Raw genomic sequence first — 27,262 nt, 5'->3', positions numbered from 1 at the left:
AAAGGCTGACTCCTATTATTTCATGATAAACAAAAAATAAGTACAGTCACATAAGTGTGCCTGAGGCCCCAAAGGAAGAGTGTTGTGTTTTTTATTACAGCTTAACATGGTTACAGAAAGAAGTATGTATTAATGAGAATTAAGGAAACAAAATATAGCATAGCAATGACAAAGTACCACCAAATATTTAAAAACGTTAACTAGTTGAACCTGAGAATGTGAAACACAACAGTGGGAGGCCCTTTTAGGCTCCTCGGTGGGAGGATTTGACAGGAAATGTACCTTTTAAGGTACATTAATGCTCTGAGCACAAGGAGCAATGTGGTAGTCTTCTCACAGCTCTTTTCAGTGGTGTGTGACTTTCTGACCTTTTCCTCCTGATTCAGGGGAGCTGTACCAATGAGTCAAAACAGAGCAGAAGGCAAACATGGAGGGGCCACGGTAAGAAATTAACTCACACAAGATGTCACAACAGAGCAGCTGTGTAAATATACAGGTTTTTGTGACTCTCCAGCTCCCACTTTCTTCCTTCCTGCCTTAAGGCATGTTTTCCGGACAGCCACAGAGCTTTTTCCTGCTTTTTGGTTTTAAAGTGCTTACGAGGGGAGTATTATTTATAGGGAATGATTAGCATGTACAGTATTCATCTCTTACCTCAGATCAAGTGATGGTAAGCTATTTCTATAGCCTATTATGGGCTTTTACTAGGAATGATCAGTGTACTATTACAGCAAAACAGGAGGTAAAGTAACTGTCCTCCAATAAGGCTACTTATACTTCCTCCCCCCCGCCATGTAAAAGGGAGAAGAGCTCATTCTACATGGCAAAATATGATCTAATAGACCTACAGGAGACAAGTGTTAATCCAAGGAAGACAGAGGAAAACAGGGAAAGAGATCTATCTTGATTCCCTGCATGTACTGTTGGATAAAGAAGTACTGCCTTGGAAGATGCAAAGGGCCATAAACGACAGCTGGAGAGAGAGGAGCGGCAGGAAGGTGTATAACTTCCCTCCACCAGTGCACACACCAAACCCCATTAGTGTGCTCTCCCCCTCCTGTGCAATCCTCCAGCCGACGACCCAGTCTGTCCCTGCTGGTGATCCACCGCAGAAGGAGCTAGGTGTGGCTTGCATTTCCAGAGGCCCGCCACCAGCAGGATCTCAGCTGGGGAGGAGCTGAAGGGGCTGTCAGCAGCTAAGTAGAAGAGATGGGACAAGAAATGGGCTGGCAGGTGGGCACCTTCTGAGATGGCAGCTGCTGAAGGGCTCAGCACAGCTTTTATGGCACTGTGGTATATTCACAATGACATACAATTCGCAGAGCCTCCCCCCTGTCCACGTTCTGATAAGATTCACAGCCACAGCAAACACTGCCCCTCCAGCAGTCTAACAGTCGACGCACTTTTCAGTTAACACATTCAGCCTGGGAATAAGGAGTTGCAAAAAAACAAACAACAGCTTGGTATATCTAACCCAGCATTGTCACCTGCTGCTGAAGAGATGTTTCTGCTTCCTGGAGAACAGCAACAGAAGGTCACGGAAAGGCTCTATCTGTGTTTAGGGACTTTGTTCATTGATTAACATGGGGGACAAGTGCCACGTTTATATGCAGCAATATAGCACATTGGGAAGTATGCAGCACACAACGCGGAAAAGTTTGCCTCTCTTTGCAGGCCTTGAACAATTTCGGTTGCCGTTTGCGGTTGGTTTCCATTGTTTTGCTGAGGCTGGTAAATCGGAAGTCACCGCTTCTGACTGATTTGCCCGGTCCCCTCCTGGAGGAGGTTCTTGCTCAGCTATATCCTCTCTACTTGTGCCTGCAGCCACTTACTGCTTCCATTTCCAGCGAGGGCAGTCTTTGCGAACTGCCCGCTTTTTACCTGCCCTTCTCGCCCCGCCGCTTTCGTCCCGAGCAGGTTCCTCGCGGCGCTACCCCGCTCCTCGCGCGCCCCGCTCCTCAGTGCTCGTGACCCCTTCCCTTCCCTTCCCTTCCCTTCCCTTCCCTTCCCTTCTCCTGCTTCTGCCGCCGCTTCGCCTCGCCCCAGCGCGCCAAATAAACCAACGAACCTACCCGAGGTCCACAAAAAACCCGTCCATATAAAAGGAAACGGTGCTGCGGCAGAGACCAGCAGCCCCCCCCACACCACCGCGAAGAGCACCGCCCGCGAGCGGGCGCACGAGGGAGCCGGGTCGCCGCGAGCAGGGAGGCGTGCCGCCGACACCGGCCCGGCGCGGGGCGAGCTCAGCGCCCGCCGCCGCGCGGCCCAACCGCCGCCGCCAACGGGCGGGGGCAGAGGACGGGGCCAGCACGCAGCGAGAGCGCCCCCGCGGGCCGGGCCGCGCCGCGGACGGGGAGGGGAGGGGAGGGGAGGGGAGGGGAGGGGCGGGGCCGGCACCGCCCCCGCGCGGCGTCTTTAAGCGTCGCCCCGCCCCCGCACCGCGTGCCCGGCCGGCGGCGCGTGAGGCGGGGCGGGCCTGGCGGCGGCGGCGGCGGCGGCGAGGCCGGGGCGTTGGGCTGGCGAGACGCTGGGGCGGCCGCGCCGCCGACGTGCGAGCCCCGAGCGCTGCGGCTCAGCGGCCCCCGCCCCCGGCCCGGCTCCGCGGGCCGCGCCGCCCTGCAGCGCCCGCCCGGCGAGGAGGCCAGGGGCCGGCGTCGCCCTGCTACCTGCCGCCGGTGAGCCGCGCGGGGGGTCTGCGGCGCCGCGGCCGCTTCCGCCGGGCTGTGGGAGCGGCCGGGGCGCGGGGCCGGCGGCGGCGCGGGCAGCCGGGCCTGGCGGCGGGGCCGGGCCGGGGCTCGTTCCCCATCCGGCGGCTTCTGGCCCTCGCTGCCGGCTGCGGCGCTGGGGAGGCCGCCGGGGGGGGGCCTTCCGCGGGCGGGAGGCGGCGGCGGCGGCGGGGCCGAGCGGCGGGCGCAGCCGCGGGCCGTGGCGGGGCCGCGTGCGCGCGCTGCGGCGCTGCCGGCGGCGCTGCCCGCCCGTGCGGGGCCGCGCGGAGCCTGTCGCCGGCCCTGCGCCGCGGGCAGCGAGGAGGCTGCGTGAGTACCTCCTCGCCCCTGCGAAGGGAGATGGCGTTTGGCTTCCTTGAGATCCGAAGATAGATACAGATGTGTGTGTGTGTATATATAAAAATATAAATATAATGAAAAACTGTAATGGCAATCTGTTCCTGACTTAAGAAGTCTATATTTGGCTTTCTACCTAGTTCTGTTATGTAATGCCAGTTGTAGTACCGAAATATCTCTCTCTTCACACAAATGACTATGATCGATAATAGTAATTTAGTTGAATTTTCTTAGAGGGCTACAGCCTTTGCAGTGAATACTTATGTTTTTCGCTCCGCCTTGGTGTGGGATGAACCTCTAGGATTCTGAAACTCTGACAGTAAGAACCGAGAAATATCCGTTGCTTTTTTTCTATTTTTCCCTTCCACAGAGATTATGGATGCATACAGAGAGACACTGATGGAAAATACTATGTGAGATTACAGTATTACCAAAGGCATTACTGCAAAATGATTTAACATGAGAAACTTCTGTGTTCATTGGGGTGTCCTTTGGTTTCTTGTTTGTCGTGCTGTAATGTATTCGTGCCTAGAGGTCAGGACTCTCCTGCCTTTGCTGGAGTGCAGTGCTTAGGCTGAATCTGTACGTGTGTATAACAAGTCGGTCATAAATCCTCTGAAGAGGATCTTCTGAAGAATCTGGTACTCAAATATAACAACCCTGTGCTTCTGAGAACTGAAAAGCAAAAGCTGTGGTAAGCTTACCTAAGACTAACAGATACCATAATAAATAGTTCACATTTCTAATAATTTCCTTAATGTAAGTAGTGACACTCTTTAAAAAACTGATAGTGTTCTTTTAAAGCAGATTAATGCAAATACAGTAGTTCTGACTAGGCTTATTCTCAAGGGGATTACGTTATTATTGCGAATGTACTGGGTCTTAATGGTTACTGGAATGTGGATTTTGCTTGATGGTGGAAGGATGTGGGAGAAGGTAAACATGTAAATTAAAAATATCCTCAAGTTGTCTTTGGTATTGTCAAGAGCTAAACTGAGCTGACAAACAGAGAGGATTTGCACTTGTCTGGTTGCGCTTCTTAGTGCCTTTTTGTGCGTGTTCCCATGAATGCTATTATGTAATGGTGCTTCTCTTGGCAGGAGTCTCTATTGTCACAGTAATTCCTGAGGTTTCTGGAGAGATGCAGTTTGTTCAGGAGAGGCGCAGTAAGAACAATGGGAAGAAAAGTTCTTGGGAGGTTTTAACCTCTTTAATTTTTTATGTAGTAGGACTAAGCTCAAAGCATCTGAATCTCTTCCAAAATATCTTTGCTGTCCTCTGTTCAGCCTTTTCTTTTCCTCCTAGGCTGCGCTATAGATATCAGACACCAGCTTGCTGCTTGTATCCTGCATCACATTGCCTCTCATTTAATAATGGTAATTTTTATACTTCCCTTTTTTGCTTTTTTCCCCCTCTTCCTCTGAATAAAAGCAGAAGTGAAATAGTTATTTTTTCAGAACAACTTAACTGTTGCTCAGAAATTGGAGATAATGAGGAAAGGGGATTCTCCCTGGTCTGCACCTCTAGCTAGGACTTGTCTGTATACATCAAAGAGAGGCAAAATACCTAAGCAGAAAATAATTTGCGTGTTAAACACCAGTGCTCTAGGGTCAGTGGTTTTGTGTCTGCAGTTTATAGCTGATTCGTTCCTCCCTTCCCCATACAGGTGTCTGTCTTAAATCTGTTTGCATATCTGCCTCCTTTTCTTCTATTTCTTTCCATGTCCCACTACATTTTTCTGTATATTTCTATACAGAGTTAACAGCTCTTTACAGTAGCATAGTCTGTTGGCTAGCTGTGACACTGGAAGTTTTACTGATCACACTTCTGTCTTTTTATAACTTGTATAGTGTTTCTGGTAATGATTCTGTAAACAGAAGGTTAAAGAAGAAAGTAACTTTTTTAGCTTGGAGATTCACCTGCCCTCTTAAATCAGCCTGTCTTGTAATCTAAATCAGTGTTAAATGAATCAATAGAGAAGAGATTATCATTTGAATGTAGGAAGGTATGTTTCTTTACAGTGGAACTGGGGTGAAGGAAGTATGCCTGAAAGACCTGCAATCTCATCTAACTTGCTTTTAAAATTGGAGGTGATTGTCATTGCTTTATGGTATTGCACCTCATTGTAGATAGCACATGACAAGGAAGCCATAACCTGCTATTAGAAAAGTCACTGTCAAAACCCAGGTACCCTCATGTTCCTACTTTCAAAGGAAGTATTTTTATATGCAAATGCTTCAGTGAAGTCTGGGTCTGGGAAAGTACTGAGCTGGAGGTTGAGATTTCCCAACCACAGCATGATGATAGCACAGACTTGGGTTCTGTCACCTTCTCACTGCTTGTGATGCAGATTGGCCACCTGTGGTCTTTGAGGAGGGCCCAGTGTCCTTGAGCTGTTCAGTGTGCTGTGTCTCAGCTGAAATAGTTTCCAGGCAGCTATCAGCAGAGTTTATATTTAGTGCAGCATGTGAAGGTGGACTGAAATGGTTGTTTCAGCTCACATGAGCTGCTTGGGGAACCAGCAAGCAGTAGTTACTGAAGTTACTAAATGTTTGTTCTGCTTGTAGTGGCTTCGACTGGATTAGCTCTGTCTTGTGATTGTACTTGTTTTCAACTGTCCTATTCCTGCCTGGAGAGTTGCTTCAGCCCTCAGAGCAATATGCAGTGGTCTTAAAAACCTCAGTTCCTCAGCTGTGCAACCTCTTAGCTGCAGGCTTGGGTGTCTGTGTCTGTTCCTGTTGCATCACTTCTCCTTTTATCAGCATACAAACCACAACTACCTACTGCCATACCACCCAAATACATTTCTCAGTTGGTGTGCTCTTATGAGAAAACAGGTGTAAGCTGCTGGCCTCTGTCTGTCCAGGAAGGTTTGACACTGCACCCAGTGTCTGTGTCAGGCCACTGCTGTTTTTTCCTCTTTCAGAAGTTGTATGTCTTCTTGCTAATTTGAGGTCTTCCAAGAGAAGCCTGTTACCTGCAGATGCCTGTATGAAAGGTCAGTTACTTGGAAGTCCTGCCCTAGTATTTGCCAATCTGCTTCCTGTAGCTCACCCTGCCTGTAGCTCCCCTGCCTGCTGAGCCACTTGTTGGCTGTTATAACCAGCTGATCCCAGCTGATCAGGCTTAGCTGGAAGGGAGATGATCTTTCACTAGCAGGGCTGGGCTCACTCTCTTTAAAGACCAGGGAGGCAGCAGGGATTGAATCCTATTTTAGGAGTATGTAAATAGAAACATGCAGGCATTTCCTAGAACAGGAAAAGGGAAAACTTAACCCATATGTAGCAAAGCTGTTTGCTTATAATGTGGTACCAGTTACAGAACAGACTTTTTCTTGCTAGAAATACAATAGTCTGTAATCATATTTATCCAATCATCTTCACAAGTGCCATGTCTTTAGAAATAACATCATACATCTTAATCTCAGTTATGAAGCTATTCTGGGTGTAGACAGATTACTCCAGGTATCTTGAATTAACCCTCAACACGGGAGAACTAGTCAGGGACAGGTAGATGACTTTGAAATGCTGTGTATCTTTGGGTCCTTTTGTGTAGTTCACCAGGCTTTGCTTTTCAGGTCTTACACAGAGTTTTCTCTGACTCTGGCAGTCTTGTTTGCTGAGGAGCTGAAAAAATTGGTTGTAAGTTTAACCAGTGGAAATGCTTTTTATGAATTTTAGGAAGTGAGCTTTTGTACGTAGTAAAAAATATTTTCACCCAGTGTTTGGATGCTGTTGGTTTTGGTACTGAATAGTAGAAGCCAGTGTTGTCTCACAGGAAGCGTAGTGTTCTCTCATGTGGCTTACTTTTTGATGCAGTCTGCAAACGGAGTATTTTTGGACTGAGCCTAATGATGCTAATAAAGGGAATTTCTCTTGTAGTAATGCACCAAGCATTCTTTGGGGACTGGTGACTTCCAGGCTGACCCAGGCATGTATTTTTTTGAAAGCACCTTATTTCCTCTGCTCAGAGACCAATGGAAGCCTGGCCTGTTTTTTTTGTTGTTGTTGTTTTGTTTGTTTGTCTCTTTAACTGATGGTATTTGTGCGTGATAATTCAGGACTGTTTAATGAAGAGGATCACGCTATTGAAGAGGTGCAGGATCAGAAGCTAGAGATAGAAAACTCCCACCTCATCCCCTCTGCTTCGGTTGTCCCCTTCCCCCCCGCTTGTGGCTTTCTCTGCCTACGTGTTGAACAATGGGCAGCTCTGAAAGCGGAGCGTGCGCTGAGAGCCTTCTCCTCAGCAAAAAGGATCAATGTGTCTCATGTCACTCTGGTAATTCCCCAAGGGGAACTGCTATCCTGGCAACCAGCCCACCCAGCAGTAAATCTGCTTCCCCAGTATGACTGAGCATAAATGGAATGGGATGGTCATCACCTCTACAGCCTAACCTTGTAGATGAGGCAAAATGCAGCTCTTTGAGCTGATAGAGCACGGTAAAGTGAAACAAGCTCCTGGAAGCACTTGTATGTGGAAAAACAAAGGCCACGTCGTCTTTGTGCTATGTTCTCTGTTCCTAGGAAAGCTTGCAGTCCTGCAATGTAAACTCGCTTTCTACAGGAATGACTTTGATTTGTTGTGGGTACTTGAACTTGCTGGAGTGAAATATGCACCATTTTAACATCATTCTCAGAAGTGAACCAGTTTTACTATCCTGTGTCTCCATCCCAATTTATACTTTAGAAGCTCCAGAAATGTTTTGAAAACTTTATAAACACTTTCCCTCAACTTATTTTGCTCTTGGAGTTAAATGTCTATGTGGCTTGCTGCTGTTCCTGTTTTTTTCCTTCATTGGTTTAGTGGAGTTTTATAACAAAATAGAAAGTGAAAATATCTCTGGTCACAACTAAGCTTTCATCTTGCTTGTTTGGGGACTAAGATAGCTGAGCAAAGAAAGTTAAACTGGAATATTGGCTCTCTTTCTGCAGGACTGTAAAGAAGTGTAAGTTTTAGGAGGGAAATCCTATTGATATGAGTCTGTTTAAAAAAAAAAAAGGCACTAATTTCTGTACATGAGAGGTGAGAGCGATGTTCTTATGCTATGTAAAAACAGACCTTTCATTGGCTAAATTTGCAACTTATCTCTGATTTTTTTCAAGAGCATCTGTTATGGCAGCTTACCTTGAAAGGAGCTGTAATTTGTATTTAAAGCTCTAAATGTTAATTAATTGCTTAAATGTCTCTGACATGTTTAGGATGCGTGGGGTTTTTTTACTTTTTTTTTCCTTCTCCTTCTGGGGTAAATAACTTCTGAAAAGTTTGCAAGGAATAGATATTGGAACAGCTTGCACTAACACAATTATAATGTGTGATCTCCTTTGGATTTTGGAGCCCACTTGTGCCAATCATTCTCAAAAGGCATTTTATTTTTCTGACCTAGAAAGGTGCACTAATGTTAATTAAAATTCCTTCAGATGAGAAAGGGGGGGGGGAGAAGAGGAGTATACTGGATATATGTGACTCTCTAATGATACTCCAAAATTCAAAAGAAAATTGATGTACAGTGAAAAAGACTTAACAGTAATGTATCCTCTGGTGTGTGAGGTTTCAAGCTAAGACAGAAACTGCCCCTAAAATAGCCTGTATAGCTTATTCCTCAGTGTTAGTTACAAGACATGAGGAGAATCCCTTCTACGCAGTAGCACCAGCCTGGAAGGGTGATTGATGTCCCTGCTTTTCAGAAGTGTCAAAATTCTAGAACATTGCTCTGAGGATGTAAAACCTTCACTTCTCTTTGCTGCTGCTGCATATGCCATTGATGACCCAGTGGCCATATGTGGGATCTTCTTGAAAGGTTTAAACCCAGCTCCTCTCAAAGGGCCCCTCACTCCTTTTGAAAGTGTAAAAAGGACATACTGCTTGCTTCAGGAGATGAAAGCTCCTATCTTTCTCTTAGGAAAATCTAGTGGTACTTCTTTGTAATACCAGGGCAGGATTGCAAAGAGCTGAAATGCTGCAAACTGATTTCTATGTAATATGCAATAAAAACATTCTGGAGACTTATCATAGGCTTTGCCCTGGCTTTCTTAGCAGAAACTATAAAACCATACAAGCCTCATAAGAGATCCATTAAAAGCCTCTTCATGGGTATGGGGAGCAAGGTTGTATGCTCAGGGGTTGTGTGTTTTGGTAAGCATGTGATTGCTTCATTTGAATGAGAGACACTAAGACGAGCTTGCTAGCATTATTTTTAATTTCATTAGTTGTGAAGACCTCCATCTCAAGTCTGTTTGTTTTTGCTGGATGACTGGCTTGCAAGGCTTGTACGCTTTTGAGTCTCAAAAAAAGACATTTAAATATGATAATGAAAAATTTAACAACAGGGAGATCTTTAGGTTAGACAAATTCCATCATTCAGCTGCACAGCTTTTACTTTCATTTTTTGGTTATCCTAATTTGCCTAGTGCTCAGTTGGTTGCCTTGCTTTCCAAAAAGCAGGTTGCCGTATTAGCAGGCGTAACTCTTTGACTTTTAGTATTAATGCTGAATAAAATGTGGGTGGGGGGCAGGCAGGAGAAGAGAGAATAAAACATGTCTGTTTTTCTGGTACTATTGAAATAAATGTGCCTTCTTCCTCTGCTTGTTTGAAAAGCATACAATATTTATGGCCACTAGATTTTTTTTAATTTGTGAAAGTGTATGTGTCCATCTGGTAGCTGGACTTGATGCAATTCTATTGTGTGTTTCAGGTAACTTTTTCAGAAGTTTGTCAGTCCCATCAAAAAAAATCCCCCAAACCTCAGAGCTTAAGTACTGCTGAAAAACTTTATCTCAGTAATGCTTGAAACTGCAATTCTTGTACCTGAGATTTTTTAATGGGATATGTGAGGTTAGTTTTGAACACTCTTTGTGAGTAACTTGTGCAGTGTGTCTTGAAGGTAGATATGAATTCTGCAAGTAGGCCTGCACCTGAACTGTATCTGTATGCCTGGGTCCTAACAACAAAATAGAACGGCTTCTACCTTCAGCCTTATGGTTCTTTTATATAACAGAGTGCGTTTCTTATCCCTTGTGTATTCACAGCTGATACATACTTTTTTGTACATCCCTGGGTGTGTGAATCAACCTATTGTCACTGAATCATCACTTTCATCTTACTAACTTGAAAACTTTTGTGTGCCAACTTGTTAGTGTTGACACCAGGTAAGATAAAAACTAATGTAGTTATCTTATTTTTCCTGAATCTCTGCTTTTTAAACTAGTATTTTGTCCAAATGCCAGTGACTTTCCTGTAGACTAAAATCAGAATGTGTTGCTTTCCGTGTTCTTCTCCAGTAACAAGATCACCAGTGACTGTTAGCAGTCCTTCCTGTATCAAAATCTAATATTTTAAAATATTTTTCTTAGGTTCTGACTGCTTTATAACCATGCCTCAGCCTTTATCCTGATATCTCTGTAACCTATTTTTTGTGGTGTTGAGATAAGACAAGCTGTTTTTCTTTCTTCACGCTCTTACTACTTCTGCATTTATTATAGAAACTGTTAGAACTCCTCTACCTTCCGAAGTTGAGCTTACATGATAAACCACCTGTACTGTCTGTTCTTCACTCCTGAACAGAAAATGTTTTTCTTTCCCCTTCCTGCTCCTAAATGTTACCTTTGAAAACCAATCACAGAAGGGTCTTACTTGTATATTTTATGCTTCGGTGGTAAGAAATCACTTGGAAACTTCTTTCAAAGAACAAAGTATCAAGCTGTTTTTTTGGACCTCACTTTTCTTCCCACCTGTAGAGGAGGGATGTAGAATAAAAAACCCATCCCTCTAATGCTTTCAACAAGGTTATCATTATCCAGTACTCTAGGGGAGTCCTACTGCTGATGGAGCTAGTGCGAGTGTTAGTTCTGATGATATTCATAATGGAGATAATTCCTCTCTCTACCCCTCCTTTGCCTCAGTGATGAGGTCTTTAAGCTCCTTGGCTGCTGCTCATCCTACTGTGCTGGCCTGTTGTCCGTGTTTCCTGCAACTGCTACTAGAGTGCAGAAACTTAGTTTGAGTTTTGAGGTCTGTCATGAGGAGTTGTCACTTAATTGTTTTGAGTTTTTTTTCCAAATGTGCCTGATTTGTACACTTCGGTTGAATTAGATACTTTGGTGGATGTGTGTATATGTGCTTTTCATATCATTAAGTAAAGAAATTGGAATTGGAAAAAGTATAGTGGCATCTCTTGCTATATGTTTGTGTGAGTAACTGGAAGAAATGCAGGTAGGCATGTAGATGAAACTTAAATGGAAGGTATTTTTCCTGCTGTCTCTCCTTTCCTCCTTCTTTGGCCAGAACAAACAGAAGTACTGGTTCTCAAATGTTTTTAAATATCCTTCTGTTCTGATCACTACTCTTAAGAGTTCTGAAGGTTTTCTAGGGTGAATGCATGTGTGCATGCATAGGATAGTGTGGTGTATTTTTTTCTCCTAACACAATTGCAAAAGCTTGAAGTATCAGCTTTTGCAGTATCAAAACTTTTTTTTGTAAATTGCACAATTTTTATCTATGCAGATGTGATGTTTAGATCACCTGAGCTCAAAAAAAATGTAAAAAGGTATTGTGGAGGGGAGAGAAAGGCTCCATCGGATGGTCCCCATCTGAGGAGATTGATTTTTAAAGTGTGTGGGGTAAGGTGTCTAGACCTGAGACTTATTTTTCTGCTAGTGACTGTATAACACAACTAGCCTTACAAAGGCAATCCAGCATGGCTTTCTGATATGAACCTGCATGGAAGCACAAACTGTGGGAAGGGGGTTTATGAGTACTTCTAAACAAGAGGTTTTTTGGTAGCTGCTTCTCTGATTCTGTTAACCTTATCCTGAAGGGACATCAGTATTAATTGCAGTGTGAAGCATTTTATGGCGGTTAAATGATGGGCTGGGCATAACTGCCTTTGCCTAGCACCATTAACCCCACAGTTGTTAAATGCCAGGAAATGCTCATTTTCAAGACTGTTTTTATGACCTGAAAATAAAAACTGGAAGGCGTGTGTGTTGTTGGATTTTATCTTTTCATTTTTTTATACTCATTGGCACTTGGAGGACATTTCCTGAGCATGAATGCCCTGTACCTAGAGGTATTCATATACTGTCACTTCCCAGCACTCTGTTCATCTTCTGTTGTTTGAAACAATTATCCTAAAATGTTACATCTGTGTGTGTGTGAGAGAGGGACAAACTGGAGAAGTTGCGGAAGATGGGATTCCTCTCCTCCATTAGTTTTATCCTGGGAGTAATAAGGAGCAAGAACAGGAGGACTGCAGAAGCATTTCTGAACAGATTCAGTTCAAAGTTTCCCATAAGACCCTGAATGTTCTCTGAACTGTGCTTTCATCCATAAATATTTATGTCTGTTTCCCACTTGTCTGCTCGAACAGTTTGGAATGTGGAAAGCCTAATACCTGAGTGCTTGTAATACTGATGTCTGCTCTGGTGTGGGCCAGTGTTCACTGTGCCTCTTCACAGATGCCTGGGATTCTCCTTTGTGTGTGTGTTGATATTTTTTTTTTGTCATGGTTGTTATTTCCTTTTTCAAATTGTGTGCTATAGCATGGAACTCCAGGGCATGTGTCTTTGTTGATATTAAAAAACAAAGAAACCAATACAGAATATTCAAAATTGATCTGTTTTTCTCCCCAAATATTTTTTTTCTGTTCCACTGATCAGAGGCCAGAGGAGACTTCTCTGCCTGTTTATGCATGAACTGAGGGTTTGGATTCGAGATGGGATTGGCTTGGGGTTTTTGCAGTATATTTTTTCTTTTAATTTTAAGGTAATATGAAGACCAGCTAATGACTGTGACTCTCTAATTTAGAGACTGATAGAGAGGAAGATGGGGTTTTGGTGGCTGCCATATCCTGGGTAGAGCGTACTGTTTCATTTAAACTATGATCATTTCTCTTCTCTCCCCCCTGCGCTGTTGCCCCTCCCCCCGACACACACATTCTGTGGAACAGACTCATCTTAATCTAATTTTTTAGTTATATTTATCCCTCATTGTGCTAGAGTTTCAAATTAGTATTGCTTAATCATTAACTAATAGATTATCTTAAGAATGCTGTTTGACTTTTCCTGTGACACACAATGTGCTGCATGTAAGGCTAGGAAAGAAGAATCCCTCCCACGCTGCTGTCTCTGATAGCCTTCTGTACCTTGCCTGATACCTCCTGGCTCTGCTCTGTAAAAGCCGGTTGTGTTTTTTGTAAAGCTTGATGTCCTGGGGAGCGCTTGGGTAAGGTAGTTAGTAACTGGATATCTCACCTAACCTTTGGGTTGCAGGTTGGAATTCAGCATTACCTGAAGGTGGTATTTCCCCTCTGATTGTAGCTGAAAGTCAGCTGTCAGTAGGATGTCAGGCTTCCAACTATATGCTCCTTAAACAGGAGTTGCAGTGAGGTGACCAGGGTTTAAATGAGATACATAGATTGATTTCCTTCTCCTTTACAAGGATGCATCCTTCAGATGAAAATGAATGCATGCCTAGGAGAATGGGTGTTGCTAATATCCTCACTGTGTCTGTTCAAGGAAATTACCAATACAGCTAGCCTACCCTTTCACTTAACTCACTTGCATCCTCATGTCTCTGCCTTTCCAATTGGAAGGGCCCTGCAGTTCATGATAGAAAGCAGACTTTGGATTCCTGCAGCCTCTAGCTCAGCAAAGCTGTCCTAAGAGTCCCAAGAAAAGACAGCTATTTGTTTATTGGCAGACTAGCTATTGGTGTGTAACTTAGAGCTTTTGGGGGCAGGAACTTGCTTCTATGTTGGTAGAATGACATGCTTATGGCAGCGTGATTCAGGGATGAATTCATCAGCACAAAATATTCATCTGAAAAGGAACACTTGCTACAGAAATCTGTCTTTGTAAATCTCCTGCTTGGGAGGTGTGTCACCTGAAGATAAACTTGTTGCAGAATAGGTTGAAATCTGTCAATGCCTCTGTTTTTGTTTCAAGTGATTTGCAGGAAACTGCTAGGTTCTCCAGAAGAACTTGAGATTTTGAACTGAAAACAGACTGCTCTGCATAAAGTGTGAGGCAACACAGAGCTGTGGGAAAGGAGACACATATTGTACTGGCAAGACTTTTGAAGGGGCCTGAACATAATGGAGTCAGAAAAAAACGGAGTGTTTGAGCCATTGAATGTTAAACAGATAGGAGTGATATACACCTGGACTCTGGCAATGTGGGTGAGAATGCTTTTAAGAAGGGCCTGGTTGCCCTGTGTAAGCCACTCTCCATTCCCTTAGTGTTTGCATGTTGTTTTGTGTACCTGTGCCCAGTCTTCGCCATCTCCAGTGCTGTGCTAATGCATTGGGCAAGTGACAACTGAAGATGGAGACTTGAACCAGAAATACTGCTTCTTGCTGTGGTTCATGTGCTGTAGCCTCTCCAAGTGCTGTTTCAGACAAGCCTTGCTGAACTTGAGATATGTGATGGTTCGCGTACCATGTTCTCTGAGGTACCTGGTGACAGTAATGCCTCATGTTCTGTGAGGTACTTAGTGACAAGTAGCCCTACTCATTAAAGCAAGCTGGTATTTTATGGTCCTTCCTGCACTGTGCATTTGTCTGCTGCATAACTGATTCCTGCTGTCTCAAGTCTACATTGATTTTATTTTTTATGCCGACTGTTTAACAGGTTCCGAGTACTTGGAGGAAGTTTACACCCTCTTTCTATTTATAGTAGTTTGAGCTGTTGTGGGGCAACACGAGGCTCATTATTCAGCTTAAGCAATGCAGTCCTGTGTCTTAACAAGAGCACGTGTATATCTTGAATTTTAGGCAGATGTAGCTGGGCACTATTTAGCTGCTTGAAGAAGCTCAAAGCATCACTTTCTTCACTTCTACTGCCTCACACTGGGTGCTGTGTTTAATTCCCACAGGTGGTGAATTTTACAGAATGGATGCTGTAATGAGGGTGTTTTTTGTCTTTGCATGAAGATCAATATTAACTGTAAAACTGGGAAACTTCATCTAGAATTTTTTCTCTAGGACTTGGGATTACCTTCAACTTTCTTGTCTTCCTTTGAGTTCTCTGTCTCCTCTTTGGATATGGAGCCAAAGATGATGTATGTGATGGTAGTGGAATTTGCTGTAAGTGTTAAAGACAGCCTGTCTTTCAAGTTGAAGCAACTTTTTCTGCAGATAGGTGAGGCTAAGGAGGAGCCAGAAAGATATTTTAAGTAGGCATTTTGAAGCTGGCTTAATTCATTAGTTATGCTGGGATAAGCCTATGAATTCAAAGTTGTTCCACACTTGTACTGTGAGGGTGGTTGCTATTACACCCTCAGTGCCTGATGCTTGAAGAACTGCTGCAGAGATCTCCCCTTTTTGGTGAAGGAAAGAAAAGTAAGAGTGTTGTAGATAGAGTATGTGGAGTCACTTAGTGAGTGTGCTCATTGGTGTGTGACACCATCCATTCCACCCAGGAATCTGACACTAGGAAAGGTATTTGAGCTGCAGTACCTGTGAAGGTGGAGATTTAACAGCTCTGGAGGCTGAGGTCACCTATTAACCCTTTTTTTTTTTAAAGGGGGGGGAGGGAGGAGTTAGGAAAAGTGATCAATGCAGGCAGCAGTAATGCAAGCTTTGTATGGTGTCATAAATGTTGTGTCATTGTCTGGCCTTCTCTCCATGCTTCGTGCTTCTCAAAGCTCCTAGCATCTGCAGAAAATGGAGCAGTGGACCAGGGAAGCTTGTTTTGATCACATACGTGAATTTTTCCACATAGGTATTTGTGCAACTTTTGAGGATAGATCAGTTTCCTTAGCTGTGTGTTGGTCTTAATTAACATGTCATCTACTGTGTGCTAGATGGTTCTCTCAGGTGGGGGCACAAATCACAATTAAAGGCCAGTAACATGCAACAGCGTAGGAAAACGCTGGTAGGAAAAAAGAATATGGGGAAAAAGTAATTAAGGGGGAGCTAGCTAGTTTCCATTATGTGAAGCCACTCTTAGGAAGAAGGTGATTTGAGTGCATTTTGGGGAGACAAACCTGGCAACAATCTGCCAGTCTCCTGGTGTCCAGGAGGATCCATTGGGTTGTGCAGTAATTGATTGAAGGTTTCATGTGAACAAACCTGATGCAACCTGGCCACATTGGACTTGCTTGTGTCAATTGTGCTGCTCGGCGTGTGTGCCTGGCACAGGATGTGCCTACATGTGGCATCTCAGGATGGACCTAAGAGAGACAGAGATTCCTGACAACTCTATTTAGGGTGGGTGATCAGTTCCTGCATGTTGGTATGAGAAAAGGATAAGGGCTAGTATGGGAGTAGTAGTTAGGTGGGTGGCAATGTTTGCTTGATTGGAGATCCTGTGAAATGGGGAAGGACCGGGTCAACAAACTTGAATTTGATGTGCTTGAAGAGAAAGGGTGCGGTAATTGAGACAGTGACATGGTGTGTATAAGCAAGGTGGCCTTAGCAACTGTTTTTCAGCCATTGTGCAGGAAGTGGTAGAAGAGGCAACAGTAATCTGGTCAGGAGCGGTGCAGACACTAAGTGAGAGCTCTTACGGCACATGCCAGAAATGAGTTTTGACTCTTAAGTGCCACAAAGAAGAAGGTATACCAAGAGGAGTATGTATGTGGGGGAATAGGCAAAAAAACTCTCCTTGAAATTCTGTTCTCCTTTTCTTTAAATGGGAACTTCCCAAGGTTTCCAAACCCAGACCACTTCAGTCAGTCATCCTGGCAGCACTGAGCTGCTGGTTCCACTGAATGTCAAAGCCAAAGTGGAACTGAAATGGGGGCTGGTGCTATGTTGGCAGAGAGCAGGACTGAGACCACCAGAGGTATGCACTGTTTCTCTCACCATGATCACTAGGCATAATATAGCTTATTTAACTCTTGCGCCTTTGTGAAAGGTTTTCTATCGGAAGACTAGGAGCCTAGGGACTTCTGTAAAGTTGTCCACTTCTGTAAAGCCCCATGTTGGTGGGGCATGGGCTTACTTAGTTTGTCTAGCGTAGATGACTGCTGAAAACTCGTATAAAAGTGATTGAATGAAACATGAATATGTGGAATAGCAGACTCTGGTCATGCAATGTTTTTGGGGTTGTGATATTTCAACAGGTGAAATATAAATCTTAGGTGAACCTCAAAGAAATGTATTTTCCCCTCCATTCTTCACTATTTTTTTCTTTTTAAAAATGTTCATTATCATGCTAGAAATTAAGAGTGTCACTGCTGGTGGAGTTTGACCTGGCTCTCAGAAGAGATGGAATGTTCCTTGAGAGAGGAGGTAGTTTTAGTTGTGAAAAGTCAGAGTAATTCAGGTTGGAAGGGACCTCTGGAGGCCCTCTTGACTCAACCTCCTGCTCAGAGCAGGTACTCAGGTTATGTTAATCTGGATACAAGAGATGGACGTGGATGTCTCGTATAAGGGTTTGGGTACCTATAATGGGTGAGTGCCCCCTAGGAGACCTCCCTTCAGGAGAAGTGCCAGTTTTGGTTCCCAGCTAGCCAAATCATTGCTATTGGCCAGAGAAGAGCAGAAGCCTGGGAGGATTGGAATGGCTTCTTTGCTCAAATGCACATGTTTTGAGGTGAAAAGCAAATATTCCAGGATATACCTGCCTTTCAACAGTTAAAATGCTTCTATTCATATGAATATGATGTTTTCAAACACCACTGCAGTCTGTCATCCTTTCAACTATAAGACCTGATGTGGAAGTAGGATTATTGTTTGGCTGTAGGTTTTTGTCTTTAGGATGTGTTCAGCAAAAGAAATTCTAAGTGAGTTCAACAGTGTTTAATTTGTATTGCAATTGGAAAAAAGCTTAAATCCGTATTCCCCCACCCCTAGTATTTCTGTGGAGGAGACATTACTGTGGTGAGACTTGCATTTGGATAACTTAGCTGGATTTTATAGGTAATCCTTTTGTAGCACAGGATGAGATTCTCTGTCTTCTGGAATAAAAACAGCTGAAATACAGAAGCTAAAACTTTTTTTTTTTACTTCTATTAATGACCATTTCTAGTGTAATAAGGTGTAATGTGTGGCTGCTGCACGCCTTGTACTGTGGTGTGCAACTCAGTTGTGTTGTGGTTTCTCCAGTATGGGCTGTAAGGCTGCCAAGTTTTCAGCTGTTTATGTAGGATTGTGCGAGCTATTCCTCGTGGACTGAGTGGCACATGGGAACTTATGACCTTGTACACATGTAGGGTGGGGAGGGCTGCAGGGAGGATGAGAGTTTATGTACCATGGGTATGCCGGAGGTTGGGGGGTAGCAGACATTGACATTAGTGTAACTGGATATAGAACTCTATTCATTTAGCCATCCAGTCTCAGATAAGTGTCAAACCCAAGAATGTGGGGCTGCTACCTGACTTGGAAAGAAAAATAGGCTTAATGTGGAAATGTTGCTCTCGATTTGAAAGTGTTCAGGTAGAAGGAAACAGAGAGGGGTCTCTACTGCTGCTGCTCAGCCAGTGACAGCCTCTGGAGCGCCTTACTTTGCTTTTGGTGGTGTTGCAGACTGTGGAGGTGCATGTTTTGCTGCAGCTGGAGTTAGATAAATCCAGTGCTGTACTTAGGATGCAAATATGCAGTGGTAGCTATTCCAGAGGAAAACTTACATGAGTCTCTATTGAACAAAAACAGAGGATAATTTCTATTTTTTTGGCTTGAAATGTGAGCTGCCTGAGGCTCAGGATGTACTTGTCTTTATGTTGGGGGAAGGTAAATTTGGGGATCTCTTCCTACAGTAGCATTGAGCTAGACATAGTCTTTTTTAGCATCAAAGAGAATGGCTTCCTCTCAGAGCTTCATCAGGCAATATTTCAGAGCTGAAATACCTGGCGTTCAGAAAATAAAAAGGGCCCTTTGCTTTGGGATTTCTGAATGCCTAATGGGTAGTGACTACTCAAAGGGACTTGCTCAACTGGGAAATTCTACCTTTGGCTGAAAAACTTCTCTACATCTGTTAATGTAAGCTTATGAAAAGTTTGGAGGGTAAAATGCTACTTTCTCCTTTCAGTTCATAGTGTACCCATTGACATGGGTACATTGATATTCCACAGAATAAATCCACTCCTTAGGGATGGAGGCTTGGCTGTGCTTCTGTTTGTCTCTTCTTCACACTGCATGAGGTATGTGAGTAACAGAGCTACCGTGAGTCTAAAATTCAGACTGTGGCAGAGCAGCTTGGCTGCATCTGTGATACCTGAAGCTCTTCTTAATCTATGAAAAAAAAAAAATCCTGAACTAATTACTGGATAGATGACAAAAATGAGGATCCAAGTGGGACTCTTTGAGGCAAAGCTTAACTGCTTTTAAGCAGGAGGTAATTGCGGCTGTCCTTGCTAATGAAGTTTAATGTTGGGTCTGCGAAGCTGAGAAAGCGGGCTTGGGGAAAAAGTGTTTGAGACTCATTTTTCATCTCTCCTGTGAAAGACAAGGCCTTTCCCTCTCTGCTGCCTTACCTTTGCCAGGGGCAAGTGTCACATGCAGAATCATTTTGGCCTCTGCCACTTCCTGCAGTCCTGTGCGCCTGTGTTAAGGTTACCCATAAAAGTGCCGTTTTGCTCTGACCTTTCTTTGTTCTAAGGCTTCCGTTGCTGCCCAACTCAGGGAGATAGGGGCACCCTGTGCTGTACTGGATTCAGTTAATACTAAAAAGGATAGGATGCCCAAGTTCCACATAGTTTAAAAATAGATTTTGTGTTTATTTTCTCCACAAAATCTTCCCTCTCTGAGGAAAAGTAACAAGGTTGCTGTGGTTTGGATCACTGTTTGCCGCAAGCAGAATTAATGATGCTAGACAGAAAGGGGACTGTAGAAAAGTTTGTTGTGGAATTCTCTAATCTTTCCCAGTGGTTTTTGCTTAAAGCTGAGCTATAACCTTTCTGATGTCCAAGACTATCAATTTTTGTCTCCCTAGGAATTGAAAATGCATTTAATTGTGATGCTCTGGCCAGCATAAGTATTCCTCTCCACATGGAAAAAAACTAGATAGAGGATCTTACAGGACTTTGGGTAACCTCTGGTGCCATGGAAAACCTTATAGAAGGATAACTTAAGCTCTGTGTGATTCCTGAATTGGGGAAGGCCTTAGAGTCAGAAGTGTGCATCCAGTTTTCAGCCTCCATAGCAGGTTAGTACATCACACAAGTGTGTTGTTTCTGATGCTCTCTGGGGAATTGTGTGTCCTTTTCTAGCGGGATCATCAGTAAATGGTATATGACATATGTATGGGAGGGGGGGAAACACAGAAGAAAATGACACTTCATGCTGCAGATGTCAAAAGCTGACTTTTTTAAGCATAAAGATGAGGTTTCTGGTCTTAGGATGAGACTGATGCCCACCTTCCTCAGTAAATACTTTGCTTGGGAAGAGCTGAAAGTTAAATGAAACTCATCTCTGGGTTTCTCATCTGAGCTATTCCACAGGTAGAGAGCTAACACCAGGCTAGATATGTGGGTGAGGGGTGCCTTTCTGCAAATCTGTTCTGAAAGAAAAGACAGCCTGCACTTGATCAACAGGGTGGTGAAAGAATATACCTGGACTCAGACTGGAGTGTTTTAAAAGTATGGGGAGGGGAGACTGGGATACATCATGACCTGGGTGGATCTGGGAACTAATGCTGGCACTGGTTAATCTGGCCTGTCATTTTCCATTTTACTTTTGGCACTTGGTTGTCAGAGCAGGCTTTCATACAGTGTTCTCTTTGTGGCTTAGGCTGCTCAGCACTGCTGCAGAATCCTACTAATCCTTTTTGCCATCCATCTCCTGCAATGAAAACTCAATTGACAAACTGAACACTTGAATTTCAGAGAGCAGTTGGGGATTCAGATTTGGGAAGAATGAAGAACTAGCAAATATGACAGGACCTTATTAGTGCTGAAGGAGTCTTACAATAGGTGAAATAACTTACATGTTATATCTTGACAGCTGTTGAGGGACTCTGCTAGTACCAAGGGCCTTACTGCCTTGCAAATGACTTGCACAGCCAAATGATACCTACTGACAGGTGCTCAAATGAAAAAAGACCTATTGTTTTTCTAAGAGGGAATGAGGATGCACTGAGATTGTATTGTTTGACATTTAAATGTTTAAATAAATAAATGTTTGACAATACTGTATCCTGTATTAGAACTTGGCTGTGTGGCAGACCCATATTGGATAGCACGGATGGAGTAGAAACATTCTCAGCTGGTGTGGCTGTGTTCTGCAAGATATTAGAAAACATTGCTGCCATGTGTCTGGCCTCACCTTTTTTGTAGCAAGATGTGTACTTCGGTGCTCAGATCTGAACCAACTGTATTGGTTACAATTCTGAGCAATGCTTTTAGGAACTCAGGATGAACTCAGGGTAGCAGTTGAGACTGTGCTAACCATCCCTACTGCTGCCAAATGCCTTACAGCTCCAGAGTATTGCTGTAATCTGCTAGTAACAAAACTAGTCTTTCAGTGCTGCAACTCTGGCTGTGCTGTGAATGAAACAGGCTTGTGTTAGAGCTAAACAAAAATGCTAAAGCAGTGTTTTTATCCTCCTCATTCTGGCATCCTGTCTTGAAAAGTGCTCTGAGCTTGACTGTCCGGTCCAGAGTACTGGCAGCACTGGCAGCTGGTTCATCATAAAGCCAAATTTGAATTGGGAATGGTAGTGGAAGGGGAAGAGGAATAGGCATTTTCCTTCTTATCTTGGAAAGAATGCCCTATTACTTTTGCTTTAAAAAATGAATGAACTCATTCTTTGTACCTCAGATATAGATCATATGGCATTCCTGGTAAACGTAGCAGATGTTCCTCTTGCTCTGTTTTGCTCGTTGCACAATTTTTCTTTTTCTTTCTAGCCTGTTTGCAATGAGCTGTAATGCTACAGCTCCAGTATATCAGATTATTGCCCTGAAACTGTGAATTTGTGTTTAAAAAAGAAGGCTGGATGAAGTGCCACTTGGATTGTGGATCTGAAGCCTGAGCATGTATATGTAGGTGGTCACTGAACCCTGTGTTCTGGGTCAGTGTGCTCAGTTGAATAGTTTCTCCTTCTGTTTCATGATTACTTCTGGCCTCTGAACTTTGTTCTTCCATGTGAAACAATGTTCTACTCCACCTTCCTTGTGGTAGTTTGTTTTGTGTTGGTTTTGCTGGTGAATGCAATTTCTTTGCAAATCTGTATCACTTTGTATTCCAGAGCAGTGGTGTTTTAGTGAGAGAATAGAGATATTTTTGCCTGTAAGTGATTGTTTTTTTTATGTTCTCCCTGCCAGTGTAATTGTTCTCTTGTGTACATGTGAGCTGCTGCTTCAGTTCAGTAAGGGAGAGTAGGCATATGGTGGACTGCAGTAGACAAACATCTATGAGTGCCAGATAGACTCCAGCATCCCCCAGTCTGGTATGCAGGAAATAGATGATCACACCCCTAAAGAGTTGTTCTCTGTTGTGTCTTTGTTTACATGAGGGTTTTGTTTGTTTAAAGCATTTGACATGACAGTAGGAGAAACTTTAGTGTTTGCTGTTGAGAATGACTCAGCTGTTCATAAATCAAGTTTCAGGTAGTCTTAGGAATTGTCAGGTGGAAAGGGGCACCTTTCTTAGCCACCAGAGATCTGTTGCCTCAAGGCGGGGTCAGAGGTTCTCTGTGAGCCTGCACTGCTGGCTGACCTGCGTGTCCTCTCCTGCACATGCAGCTACAACAGGGCAGGGTTATAAATTGTGTGCTTCTGAGGGCTTGTTGTCTAGGCATGGAGAAAGATGACTCCTTCCCTTTTTCCTGTAAGTCTAGCCTTGGTCAAAATTTTTTTCTCCTTTCCAGGAGTGCTTCCTGCTAGTTTTCTGTGTGTAAAGATAAATGTTTGACACTATTGATGTATTTGCTGGGGGGGAGACGGTCAGACAAAGAAGAATGTGGTGGTAAATTTTTATTTTAAAAGTTCCTGGAACTGTGTGTGTGTGTGTGGGGGTGCTGTTAACATCAAAGAAGCTGCTGTGGCTTGACAAGAAAATACCTTCCCATGGTTCTGTGAGGTGCAGGGTGATGGGGATCCTTTAAGGTGAAACAGGAATATTAAATAAGTAGTTTTGTTTTTTCCTTTTTGAGAGAAAGTAGGTACTGGCTTTTTCATGTAAGTGATTGTGCAACAGTTGAAGAGGGAGATGGGGTGTTTGTGCTCATTGTTTAATGTAATACGCAGAAAATGTAACAGACTCTAGCGCAGTCTTTTTGACCAGGCTGTTGGTATGAAAGATGCAGTACTTTAGAAGGCTTATGGCAAAGGCGTGGTTTGATTCCCCAATGGGGGAACCACGGACCTCTAGAGGAGGGATTCTTTCTGTCCTTCTGGTGAACGAAATAGAGGCAGGAAATAGCTGATTATTGCAGGCACTGAGGGATTTTCCTCAGACCATCTTCTAAAGAAAGATGCCGTACAGAACTGCCCTTCCCCTCTGTACTCAAAAACCAATAGTCCACTGTGGAAAAACTAGTTTTTGGGTACTCTTGGACTAGGTGACTAACTGTTTTCTGCATGGCCTGTAAGCTGCCTGTGATGGGGCCTCCCTTTTAGCACCTTTGTACAGTGCTTAGCACTTGAGCACTTGTAAGTGCTACCTTATTGAGACTAGGTGGTCTTGCATGCCACTTAACTGCAAAATACTGTAACTTGCAGGTAGTTCCAAACTTAGTGTGGCTCCTTGGTCAGGCCACTTGGCACAGCCAGGCAAGGGACTACGCTGTTTTAAGTATCTGGTCATGTAGGAGACTAGCTTAGAGGACTCTTCATCAGAGGGAAGAGGAGTGCATCTGGGGACATCAGGATTAACAGTATAGAGTGATTCAGTTATCTTAGATTTCTCTAAAATTTTAATGTTCTCCTTAGTAGAGAAGAAAACCACACAAAGTGAAACCTACTGATAGCTGTGATTTGGAGCAGACTCAGGTTGTCCTGAGAATTCCCCTGGGGCCAGTTACAAAAATGCAAGGAAGTAGTATTTCATCCTTGTCCTTAATCCAAAGAGAAGGAGACACACTGTGGGTGGTGAAGTGCACTGCAGGTGCAAGTGGAGGCCTGAAAAATGTTAAGAGATCAAGAAGAGATACAGAGGTCTTCTCTTAATGTTCTTGTTTGTATAAAAAAAAATTTCCCACAGTCTTTGAGGTGCTGTCAAAATGTACGTGGGTAGAAGCTCTTTCCCAAAACAGCTTAAACTCTGAATAAATGATGGATGAGAACAATGTCCAAGATGACTGGAGCTGTTATGCAGTGAACCTGCTCTGTCTAGTTGCTCTCAGTAGCTTGCTTGCCATTGTCATTGCAGTACCCTACTGTCTGTGCTGCACAGGCTTTGGCTTGATATCAAGCCTTGAAAGATATGTTCAGCAGCAACTCTTTGCAGGTTCCCGGCCAAGGAGGAGGGTATAGGCTTGTGGATAGGTTTTGCCTAAATCGGGGAACAGTTCTCCTCCCCTCCCCCCCCCAAATAAATAAATAAAAGCTTTCTGAAAGCATTGGAGAGGAGCCAGTTGGTTCCTTTTCCCCTGGAGCAGGAGATTCTTGTGTTCCCAGTTGTGGTTTCGGAAAATCTCATGCAGATATTTATATGATGGTGATAACCCCTTGCATGAAGGAATGCTGCCTCTGCTCAGAGTATGCAGTTCATCTCTTCATTGTGCTTCAAAAAGTGAGAGCACAAATCAGCCCCCGTTGAAAGGGAGGTGTGCACACAAGTCTCACTAGATATAACTTGCTAATGCAGCAGCCACACAGAACCTTTGCAAAATACACAGAGTAACTGCCCTCAAAACCTTACCAACTCATTCCTGTGTGCCCTGGGGCATTTCAGGCATGGGAAGTCTTGGAGACATTGTTAATAAGTTCAGCTGAGGAAATGGCACAAGGAACTGCGGGAGAGGGAAGGTTCATTCTTGTGTGTGAAGCGTGAATTGAAGTTTGTGCAGAGAGGGTAAGGAGGTGTGGTGGTAGTTCCTTGAGAAGGAACATGAGAAATGAAAGCAGAGGTTAGGCTGTGTTAAGCCTTGAAGATGAGGGAGGAGAACTGGGAACTAGAATGGGGAAGAGCAAGTGGCAAGGGAAGTAATGAATATGCAGTCTTAGTCTGTACTACTTTCATAAATCTGGTTCTATAAATTAACAAGTATCAAGTCCAATGTCAGTGTAGCTGCAAAAATAAAAATGGAGTTAAATATTTACTGATAAGAATTTGAGGGAAGTGTTTTCCTTAGCCTGTTTCCAAGCAGTCTAGCTCTCTGATCCTTGCTTCTGTGCCAAATTATTGGCATGTTCTGTGACAGAAATAGCTCACATATCTCAGTGACCTTTTAATTTCCTTTTCAATTCTGATTCCACTGTAATGAACAGGGAAAGCATTAAAAACAGGCATGGTACAGATCTTTATTGCATGCTTGCAGGTGATCAAATAGCTCTGGATTTCACTGGGTGCGAAAACTGCAAGAACCTGCTGAGAATAAGATCCCAGGGAACCAGTCATGGCTCAGATTAAAAAGGCAGTTTCTCCCAGTCTGTCTCTTTGTGTTGTGCTACCTTATAATGTTGCTGTAGCAGTGGTCTTTTTTGCTCTGTGTTCATAGAGCACCTAGCGCAGTGTGGTCTGTTCCTGGGCTCAGCCTTCTGCCTCCTGTGGCTCTGCAAATACTAATGAAGCAAGAAGTGTTTGTGAGATCTGTTTTCCTAGGCACATGCTTTTCTGATGGAAAAGTTTATCCTCTGGCATGTGCCCCAGGTTTCTTGTGTGCATCTCTTCCATTGCACAGACTTCCATAGTGAGTCAGAACAATTAGCTGTAATGTATCAAAAAGAATATTAAAATGCATGTGCCAAAGAGAGAATGGGATAAGAAATGACATTTCTGCCAAAAGGCTTTCTTTGGGGGGTGGGGCTGGAGAGGGTGTACATGCAGAGGAAGAAAAGGCAGTGTGAGAGATCTGTGGGTTTTTTTATTGCACAGCATGGAAAGGTCTTGCAGCTAAAATGCCTTCTTAACCTTTTTTTCCTATGTTTGACAGCCAGTGTGTCTTATACTAAGTGTGGTCCATGCAGTGTGAAGAAGGAGATCCTGCTTTAAGAAAGCATGTGGGTTTCATTTTCTTGAATGAGTGAATGTGTCTCAGTATTCAAACACAGGAAAACAGACTTGATAGACCTGTGATAGCTCCAACCTTTATTGCCAACATTTGTGCTGTCTAAAGACAAATCTTCTCCAACTTGATTCTAGTGAAATATCAGGCTTGCCTAAAGTCTGTTGGCTACTTATAGGTGACAAGAGCAAGCCAAGCATTGCTGGGGAAAGACCTGATGTTATCAAGTCAAGATAAGTTGTACTACCCAGCTGAAGGCTTGAAACCTTTTCAGAAGGTTTCTAGAATTCTGTTCTGACCCTTGTGACAAATGATTTCTTATGCAATTCACCTAGACATACCAGCATGTGGCTCAGATGTGGTTTTAGAAAGAAATCTTAATTAAATTAATCACTTTTCTGAAGTTCTTCAGGACTGGTTGATTCCTCTGATACCCTTTCCCCCTCCTCTTGGTTCCTGGCCAATGGTGGAAGGAGAAGAATTTCTGTCTAGGAAGCGGGGATTTAGACATTTCTTATCTAAATAAGCAGACGATTCCTTTTTGCCCTTTGAAATAAAGGTGTTTGTGAACCTTAAGTTAATCTTTAATAATATCTAAAAATAATGTAAATCCTTAACATTGGCTAATTCCATGAAGCAGATCCCTCTCAACACTGGTACTATTAAGGCAATAACATGCATGCCCCCCTTTCCAATCTCCTCCTCAGCTTTCTTAGACTTCTGCAAAGTCTGACAGTCTTGTGCATTGTGCATAGTTCTTCTGTAGCAGTGTTTTTCGTGTTACTAGGATAGTTCTTAACTCATCAGTCTCAAATCTTTTGCGTTTTATGTGTAGGTCTGAATGAACACTCGCAGAGGTGAGCTGGGTTCATTCAGTCTGCGTATTGTCGGTGTGGGAGAGGGTCTGTGTGTAAATGTTATGCTGATCTTAGTCTTAGTTACAAGTGGTTTGAATGACAATGCAAAATTGAATTTTCCTTTTTAAATTGTATGCTGACAAAACAGTAAGTTGGCTGGCTTCTGCAAAGTAAAATGTATCCAATATTACTATAATCTGTCTCTGTCACAGCGAGGGTTTATAGCAATTTCATGTCTGTCTGTGACATTAGAACAATACATCCTAAATAGGAAAAACAGGAAACTTTTTGTAG

The 27,262-nt window shown here is 43.5% G+C and overlaps 1 protein-coding gene across 4 annotated transcripts in view; it reads left to right on the top strand.

The window, feature by feature from the left end:
* The first annotated feature begins 2,640 nt into the window (after positions 1–2,640).
* The window catches only part of SUSD6 (sushi domain containing 6), a 91,365-nt gene continuing 66,743 nt past the window's right edge, over positions 2,641–27,262 (top strand). The window contains exon 1 of one of the 4 annotated variants that reach the window (XM_067296547.1): positions 2,641–2,675. The gene's annotated coding sequence lies outside the window, so the exon portion shown is untranslated. Of the gene's footprint in view, positions 2,676–3,683; positions 3,757–10,088; positions 10,209–20,127; positions 20,148–27,262 lie in introns of those variants that run through there. The other 3 variants (XM_067296551.1, XM_067296548.1, XM_067296550.1) reach the window with 3 other exon arrangements.

Source organism: Apteryx mantelli, chromosome 4 (genome assembly GCF_036417845.1).
Source record: "Apteryx mantelli isolate bAptMan1 chromosome 4, bAptMan1.hap1, whole genome shotgun sequence".
NCBI classification, from domain to species: Eukaryota; Metazoa; Chordata; class Aves; order Apterygiformes; family Apterygidae; genus Apteryx; species Apteryx mantelli.
The sequence above is the reverse complement of the archived record's forward strand: the minus strand, read 5'-3'. Positions and strand labels throughout refer to the sequence as shown.